Here is a 9425-nt window from a genome sequence, read left to right as displayed (position 1 = left end):
CCAACTCTATTTGCAGAAATGCAGCCCCAAACGTGCAAGGAACCTCACACTGCCTGCAATCACCCAATCTCTCTCCTGCCCTTTGGCGAACAAACTACCTTCTGCTACAGACATTGAAAATTTTGACTCAACTTCTCTGGACAGTAGACGGGTGTATCAGGGCCCCACTGTTTGATGACAATGGTGAGCTGATGGCGCTACCAGACATCTTCAGATTGTGAAGGGAAGTAAACATGAGGTGTGTTTCATCTGCGGCACTGTCCTTGGTCAACCATTGCATCTCCAGTCCTTAACATTGCCCGTTTGTTTGTGCTTCTTCAAAGGAGCTTGTATAGAACATCTGGAAACCCCCATCTGTCTTGACATTTCTGCCTGGAAGAGACCTTGCTGATGCAGTACAAATACCTTGTGTCTTGTTGCTGTGCTCAGTCTTGCCATGCTGTACGGCTTTCATCTACCTTCGTCTTCAGCTACCTCCCCGTGTTAGTGAGTTTGACTGTCCCTCACCCGGTTTTATTCCTTCTCCACAGCCTTTTCTGTTTCAGTGATTTGTTTTGACCTACATATTAAATTGATGATCATTCGCACCTGTTAGGTGTATTTGTTAATTCATACACCTAACTTAAATGCCTACACAATCCTTTGTGCAAATATACCTTAAAGAATTAATGCTCTTAGGCAAAGGGTGGTCACACCAAATATTGATTTGATTTAGATTTTTCTTCTGTTCACTCACTTTTCTCCTTGTTAAATTATAAACATTAACCATTAACATGTCTATTGTTGAAAGCATTCTCACGTTCTCACTTTATAGCATTTTTTTTTAATGCCTAAAACATCTACACAGTACTTTATTTATATCCTTAAACGTGTAAGCTGTTTATATGATTAAAGTGGACTTTTGTGGAAATAATAAGCCAATGTAGTTGTCAATACCGTAATACCAGTGACCTACCGGTTAACTATAGATCTTTTCTGGAATTCAAAGCTGCATGATTAAATCGACTTAGAACGCATTGAACCAGTGTCATTATAATCAATAGTTTCATATGAGAGGCATGGGCTTTCAGTGGACTGGACCATATTCAGAGTTTTATTTGATCGGAAACATCATCTTGGCAATGTACGGTCATTGTTAGTATAAATTTAAATGTGTAAAATAGTGAGCTCTGTAAACATTTCAGAATGATACTACCCTCCAATGAAAACCATATATATATATATATATATATATATATATATATCACTATATTTCTCAATTACCATGGAGTTCACTTTGAGGAGTTTTATCCCTTTCTAAACTATTTGGTTTTCACATTTTCCCCCTATTTACTAGATATCTGGTTGAAAGGCTAGTAAAGATGAATTTAGCATTTGGGAGGAGAATTTGTGTTTCTTAGTCCTCAATAACAGCTAACAATCCTAGATTTTGGACTCATCCAAAACCATTTGACATGGTTGTCCTTGAAAACTGGTAAACTACAATACGATTGTCTTTCTTATATACATTTTGCGCAGTATTTGAATGAACACCTATATTAGTGTTAATAATGTGTCTTCCATTGTTTTACTAAAGAAAGTAATATTCTTCATGTTTCGCTGCATATACACTTAGACATCTTTAAATTTCTTCTGTTTTTGTTAAATAAATCATTTATCTCTGTTAGTTGCAAAATTGACAAATCAGTTGCAGATTTTACTCCCTGTAATAGCTACATAATAAGAACAAATGATTTTGAAATCATGCAGTATGAACTTGGCACACAATGCTCCATTATTTCAAGGTTAGTTGTTCAGATATGTGTTGTGAAAACAGCAAGTAAAGAGAGAAATAAATACTCGGGGGAATAACTTTTACCATTTCTCCATTCTGTGCACAGATTTGTACAGACAGATTAAGGCTTCTGAAGCAATTAAGCTATTAATGAAGACAAAGAAATGTAGAAGAATGCTTTGTCGCTTTATTATGGAAATGAATTTGCTGGATAAAACATTTGTTCTGTCTTCAAGCAAAAGTATCATACATATCATACATTCTTAATTTGAAGTACTTTACATACCCGGTAATTTAGAAAATACCAAAACATGTGCATTTTATTTGTCCTCCTTTCCAACCCACAAAGAAATGCTCCAGTTCTAAGTATGTATCTTGTTCAATCCATTATGTCTCATGAACAGATTTTATAGACAGATATGTTTAGTTCTGTCGTTTTGCCCTAACTTGAAAGTGGGGTGATATGGTGGCGGTTCTTTCCCTGATCCTCCAATAGTGGGAGAGGACATCACCAAAAGTGTCATTATTTTACCCTTACTTGAACTCTGGGCAATAAGGCGGCGCTTGTGGCATCCTCTCCCCGATCCTCCAATCGGGATAGAGGACGTCACTGAAAGCTCTGTCATTTTGACAGAATTCCCACAGGGTTATGTCCGCAGAGATGTGGACGAATATAGAAGATGATGCGGAAGTGATCAGCAGAGAAGCTTTGTACGAATCAGCAAATTCACCAAAATTTATTACATTTGTAATTTGTATGCATCTGAATGCATAAGTCCAGCTGATACTGTCTGGAACACTCAAACCATGAGCAAGGTTTGTTTGTCCCTCCTTTCTCTAACACTTTTTAAGTACCATTTTAGATTTTAAGGCCTGACCTGGAGCATCACCATCTTTTCCCTGTGGCCAGCATGAGCTCATAAAAATCCCTCCTTAGAGAAGGCTTCCGTCACAGTTCTGTGCAGTATTATGTATCAAAGCAAGAGTATATAGTCAGCAAGATGTCAACAGGGGCTTAGTTACTGGATCTTTTAGTTTTTTTTTATGTCTAGGTCGGGTGCTTCTATATTACTAGGACCTTTTGGATTAGCTTGTCCCCTTGAGCTGAAACACCTCTGAGCATATATGTTCCTTTGATCATTATCACCCCTTTACCAAATCAATTTAAAATGTTTTGGTTATAACTACTACCGTTTTTAAATTCCGCCCAATTATCACCTTAAGTGCATCTATATTATTGATACTTCCCTTATAGCAGACATTTATATGAGCAGACTTGGCCGCACACTTGGTACGCTTGGTCAATTTGTCGCTGATTGAAAGTCTTTCCGCTGCTCAAAACGTACACGTCTTGGATATATATTTTAAATTTCATCAGAGAACACAAGGTAAAGCAATAACAAAAATGAATTGTTGCATTCCTCTAATTTTATATACTGTAAATATATCATAATGTTCAGCTTGCGGTTTAATCTTCTGTCTGTGTCACACTGAATAAGGAAAGGGCTAATGACGGCTGTTAAGGAGGGAGACGTTACAATAAATAACAGTGCTGTATTTTCACTGGTATGTGTTCATTAGAGAGGCACAATAATAATGTCCATTAATGTGTTATCACTGCACAGCGGTCGTTAAATTGCCCAAATCCATCTCTTAGAAAATGCTACTGTCGGCTGATCACCTTGAATCTCCTTTTGGCTGACCGGTGCGTTCCCAGTAGAGCAGTTATTGGATTGAATGATTCATTGGCTAGGATAGGAAATGATCCAATATTTTACTTGTACCGAGCAATAAAAGTCATTGATTATCATTGCTGCTGAAATCATCCGGTGTCAAGAACAGCTGGGATTGCAGCTTTATTTTAACTGAAGCTTAGATAACAATTACATCCTTGCTACAAAGGCAGAATCGCAAAACCTCAAGAAAAAGAAGAAAGTGTGAATGTTTAGGGCTAAGACTTTAGTTTTCGTAAATTAAGATATCAACCACCAAACTGTCACAGGGTGGGGTATCATGCTGTAACACTACTATGAAATGGGGGAAAAAAACTATTACTAATATACGTGACTAAAGTATTAAGAGTGCTGCTAGAATTATAAAGGTGTGTGCCTTTCTCTGGGCCACCTATGGCCAAGTGTAGTCGTTATGTATGTGTTTCTTATCTCTGGCTGCATTGCCTTCTGTTATTTCTGTATCATCCTCATAGGGAACGTTGTGTAACCAAAAGGGTACATTGCCAAATAGCCATGTTTTATGTGAAATTAGCAAGGTCTAAAGGCAGACAAGATAGCAGGGAGACAAGGATACCCTACACGAGAGTGCAAAGAATGAGGTGCTAGTGAAGAATGTTGTGCCTTTGGCTACTGTCGCTACGATGTAGGGTTGTTGATGGTGTCCTTTCTGTGCATGTCTGTCTCACAACATGTAGATGCACGCTATTAGAAACACATAACATATACAACACTATAACATATATATAAGAGTACAGTGTTAGTGATAGTTGCTTTGTATTCAGAATTGCTAAGACACTTGGGGAGATAACTTTACTGAATCATCTTAAGTTCTAATATGGATTTATTAACATTGGCTTGGAAATAATTCTGCCTAGACCACAGAACAGGTTTACTGGATCTCAATACAGCTGACCTGGTCTGGTTCTGCTATTACGCACAAATGGAATGTAAAGTACTTTGTACTAGTGTTGCATCACTGACCATTGATACAAATGGCATGTTTCACTGATAGGAATAAACATCAGATGGAATATATTATATTTTTTCAACAACCACAACGTCTTAGGTGAAGAAATAAGGACGGTACATATAAATTGCTTTCAATTCTTTTAAAATCAGAGAGTAGGTACCTCTGCTATATACTGTATGTTTTTCCAGGATCCAAATCTACTTGGTGTCAATGAAATCTGTACAGATCTTCTTTACTGGGAGCAACCATTCAGTAGCACGGCACTGCTACCAACTGCCCTTGATTTCTATGGCAAGTCCTACATTTTACACATATGTACAAAAAAAACAAACCCTAAGAACGTTTACAGTTTTGTTCTAACCAGCAAGTTTTTCTTCTTTTGATGGCCATCCTTTGGCACATGGAAACACTGGAATTGAGCACAGACACGCTTGATGAAAAGCCTATTTGCATGCCAGGATTTTGTACTGATACTCAAGCACTTTCCTTTTCTTTAAATTAATTTACAAATGCTACATTTGTGAAACTTTGTTATTACAAGATAGAAGTTGAATGTTTAATGTTGGTATCTTTAACCTGTGATGCCATTTATAACCGCCAGGCTTTTTTTTGATGTTCGTGCAATAGTGACACTTAATAGCAGCCCTGAATTCCATTTGCAAAGGAATACTAATGTCTCTACCGTCCCTAGGAAGAGCTGTCATTCAGGTAAACGAAACCTTGTTTCCATGATCATCCAATAATTACATTGTTTTGGTGGAGGGACAACAATAACCCTTTTGTTAATTGGGCTGTAGTATTGTCATCCGTTGACTTCTTCATTCGGAACTTAATGGAATTCGTACGAATCTCTGAAAATGATGCCAGACCCTCCACTAAACAGACTAAAACTAAGCAAAGGGCTACAAATTTTTGTGTGAAGTTTGTGGTCTCTTTCACCCACACTCTCTGAATGCCTCCCTACCTTCTCTGCCAACAGCGTTCGCTTCTGTGTCTCACAGCTTATTCTTCTTCTTGTTCCTCTCTTTTCTATCTTTTTCTTCATCCACATCTCTGCAGACAAAACCTCCCGGGGAAAACTTCCGCCAAAATGACGTTGCTCCCAGTGACGTCCTCTCCCCTGATTGGAGAATTGGGGCCAGGCCATCTCTGGAAGCTCCACCATTTGTGCTACGGTAACCTGGTGTGAACTTCCGCCAAAATGGTGGAACCTCTGATGACTTCCTCTTTCCCAATTAGGGCATCGGGGAGATGATGTCCTGGGTAGCTCTCCCAGTTATCTACTACGATAACCTAATACAAACTTCTGCCAAAATGTTGGAGCTTGTGGTGACAACCTCTCCCTTTACTGGAGAATCGGGGAGAGGACGTCATCGAAGCTCTGCCATTTTGTGATATAACCTCGTGTGAACTAGAATATACCAGAAGGTTACATGGAAATTACTGAATGTTGATATAGTGGTTAATACATGTGAAACAAGACAAGTGCATTTCACCATACCCCCGCCCCTCCACACTTGTATATCTGGGAACTCTCCCCTTCCTCCTGGTGGGATAGTGGCATTTCCTATCCTACTCCCAGTCCATTTTAGAGATGACAAAAGTGAAATGATGCAGACAATGTAATTTGCCTTTTATTCTGCATGTGATTGCAGAAATGGCATTAGGCGGAAATATACAAGATAACACAAAAGTTCAACTTAAACAGAAGACACCGCCTGGAAATGTTTTCACTGACAAGTATTTCAGAATTAAAAATATTTACTTTAAAAATAGATAAAACATTGAAATGCCTTATGTGCAATTAACAAACAGAAAACTTCACGCTTCTTAGGATATTGTCACAGAAACATCTTGTACTATTTCAGGCTACTCACCTTTTTAATTACTAGTAACTATTTTTGGAATTTAGGTCTACTTCACAATGTAATGAAGAGAGAGACAAATATACATCTGATGACACACATTTCAATTTGAGGACTTTGTATGGTGCGGGTAAGGACAGGCGGCCCAAGTCACACATCAGGAAAGAAGGCAGACCTCTAAAAAGTGCTCAGAAAGCACAACATTTAGCGGGCATGGTGACCAACATGGTAAAGGGCAAGGTCTGAATGCGTATAGCACCCTGGGGGGCTAAAACAAGTCTGCTGTATTAAGAGTTATTAAAATAGTTCTGTATGGCTATATGGAGCACTAGCAAACCATACCCCAGGTGTATCATTTGCAAAACAAAAACTGTTTGAGAAGGTTGAAAGCTGAATTTCTCAAGGTTTTCATCCATACAGAATAAAAGGGGCACTCCAGCCATGCATATGATAGCTGAATCAGCGGTTTTCCGCCCATATGAATTTGTCCCTTTTCCCACATCCCCCAGATAAATGCAGTGCCTGAGATGTGTTTGGTCGAACCCATCTCCATGGTTGGGGAATGCTCTATGTAGGGTTCTATTAAGACCCCAGTGTGCATGTGTGGTGCTGTCGTTGATTTCAGTACAAGCTTTGCCTGCAACTAATTGACTTCTTGAAGCAGCCAATCGGTTGCAAGAACCGTGGCATCATGGAGGAAGAGGGAAGCTGCTGCAGCAGCAGTACTGCAGCATCTAAGTGAGGTAAGAGCTTTCATTTTATTTTTGTTTTGGATGAATACTTAGAAAAATATTCCTAGAGCGTTTTAATATGTATTCTTCTTTAGTGTGAGTGTCGGGTACAAAACTATGGAGTATTATATTGTTTTATGTTTAAATGTAAATACAAACCTCTTAACATTTCATAAGAGGGGTGTGTTCACAAAGTCACTAATTATTTGACTTTGTAACCTATCAATAGCTTTTTTAGGTAACCATGTAAGGCATTTAGAAGAAAAATTATGTATTTTATTTACACAATTTAATTTATGAATACATTTTCTGCTGCAAAGTATTCTGTAGAACACTTGATACGGTCACAACTAAAATATTCTGAGGGAAAGAAAGGACGGGATTGTTCCTGAAAACCAGGACTGTCCCATAGGAAAACAGTACTGTTAGGAGGTTACAATATAGACCTCGGCTGCTACAGACTACAACTCCCATCATGAAGGAGACTTTCTACGCTTAAATTTAGCTTCTCAAAAGACACAATGTATAATAATCCTCTCACTGGCTTAGGACCGCTCTAGGGTATTTACAGGCCAGACACAGTGAATTTAGGTTAATCTATGGTTTAGAAGTCAACCAATTCTAACTTTTAATGGCTGAGGCAAGGCAAAAAAAATCTAATTATAAACCACAAGGTTGCCTGGAAATATTAGCATTTCACAAGTTTACAAGGAACAGTGTTTTTTCTCTGTATGATAGAACTATTGCCACTCAAATTAAAGGTAATTATAGTGGACTCGTGTAATGAATGCATATGAAATGCTAGTTTAGAGGAATATTTGAAAAATAATAAAGTACTTCAAATAGGTAAAGTGGAAGATAACAGTGGTGCACTCGGCAAAAACAGTGGTGCAGTGGTGGACAGCGGCCATATTCCTCATAACATGGCTTCCAGGCCCTAGGTGCTTCTAGATATCAATGCCCCTGGGCCCCTTCAACTCCCAGAAGCTGATGTGATGTCAGCACCTGGCAGAACCTCTGACCCTGCCCCAGGTGCCAAGAGTTCCAGTTACAGTTCTGGTGAGAATCATATACACAAAACAGAATATTGCATATTTAGGAAAACAATTCCTGTGCCGAGTGCTAAATATGGCACAATCGGTTATAGTTCGCACCTAAATAGATCTTTAAATACCAGAAAAAGTTGATATATTAAACTAGATATGCAGTTTTAGTTGCATGGAAAACATGTTTCTAAGAATGGTTTCAAGGTCTCCAAGTGGATTCTGACTAGTGATTCCCATTAATAATCGTGACTTAAGATCTCGGATCAGTTTGTTCTTGTCACATTCCCTTTCCATTTATGAGGGGTATCATTAGGACAAAACCTGGACCGTCACATGAGTTTTTATTGACAAAACTGAGTTTAGGTTGGCATAAAACATTTTGTATCAATCAATGTAACTATGTATTATGAAGGGCCAACACAGGGGTTCCATAAATCAGGGAGCTGGAATTTGGCACTCCAAATGCATACCAATGTATTGTGTAGAACCAGCTCAACCCTCCTAGCAGTAGAACCCTACTTTATGTCAATAAGTCCCCCCATTCCAAAGTCACCTAACATCTCTGCTCACAGATTAAACTATCACAGAATGAGCGTCCATCACTAATAGGTAATTTCCGGATTGCGTTATTCTGATTCAGGATAAGAACTGAAGCCAAGATTCCAAACTTTCTGGATTATAGCAGGTCTGCAGCTTCTCATAGTTTACCTATCATATAATTTCTTCACAGATATTGTGTTGTAATAAAGATAGAAAATTAGGTTTCCACCGTATTGAAACAGTTACATTATGATACTGACATTTTACATATAATTAACTTTTAATGGATCACGTATACATAGACAGACTAATGGAAAGAATACAGTGTATTATTCTTAAATGTATTCATCATATGAATGGCAATGAGGCCCTGCCACATTATGCTGTCTTATTTAATACATTCATAAGAGACAGGCAAACAATATTACACATTGTACAGGAGGCAATGAGATCACAACTCAATTTCCCTTTCATGCGAATGACGATTTAAAAAAATATATATGTAAACCGGGGCCTCACAAACGTGATGGCGCAAACAGAGCACTTGCCTATTATCTTGTGATGAAAGGCAATCATAAAACAAAAGTCAATCACCAAAACAAAACAACAGCATGGGCACGAGATACAGTTTTATCTTTGATTACCTTGAACAATTAACACTATGTACAATTTACTGAACACTTGGCGACTAGGAAGACCTTTAACATGTTTTCTAGGAGTGGAACCAATGGTTGTCAAACACCGTGAACGGTATTTTGACTTTAAC

Source organism: Sceloporus occidentalis, unplaced genomic scaffold (assembly GCF_023333645.1).
Source record: "Sceloporus occidentalis isolate IW3139 unplaced genomic scaffold, rSceOcc1.0.p SCAF_107, whole genome shotgun sequence".
In the NCBI taxonomy this organism is placed as follows: Eukaryota; Metazoa; Chordata; class Lepidosauria; order Squamata; family Phrynosomatidae; genus Sceloporus; species Sceloporus occidentalis.
The sequence above is the reverse complement of the archived record's forward strand: the minus strand, read 5'-3'. Positions refer to the sequence as shown.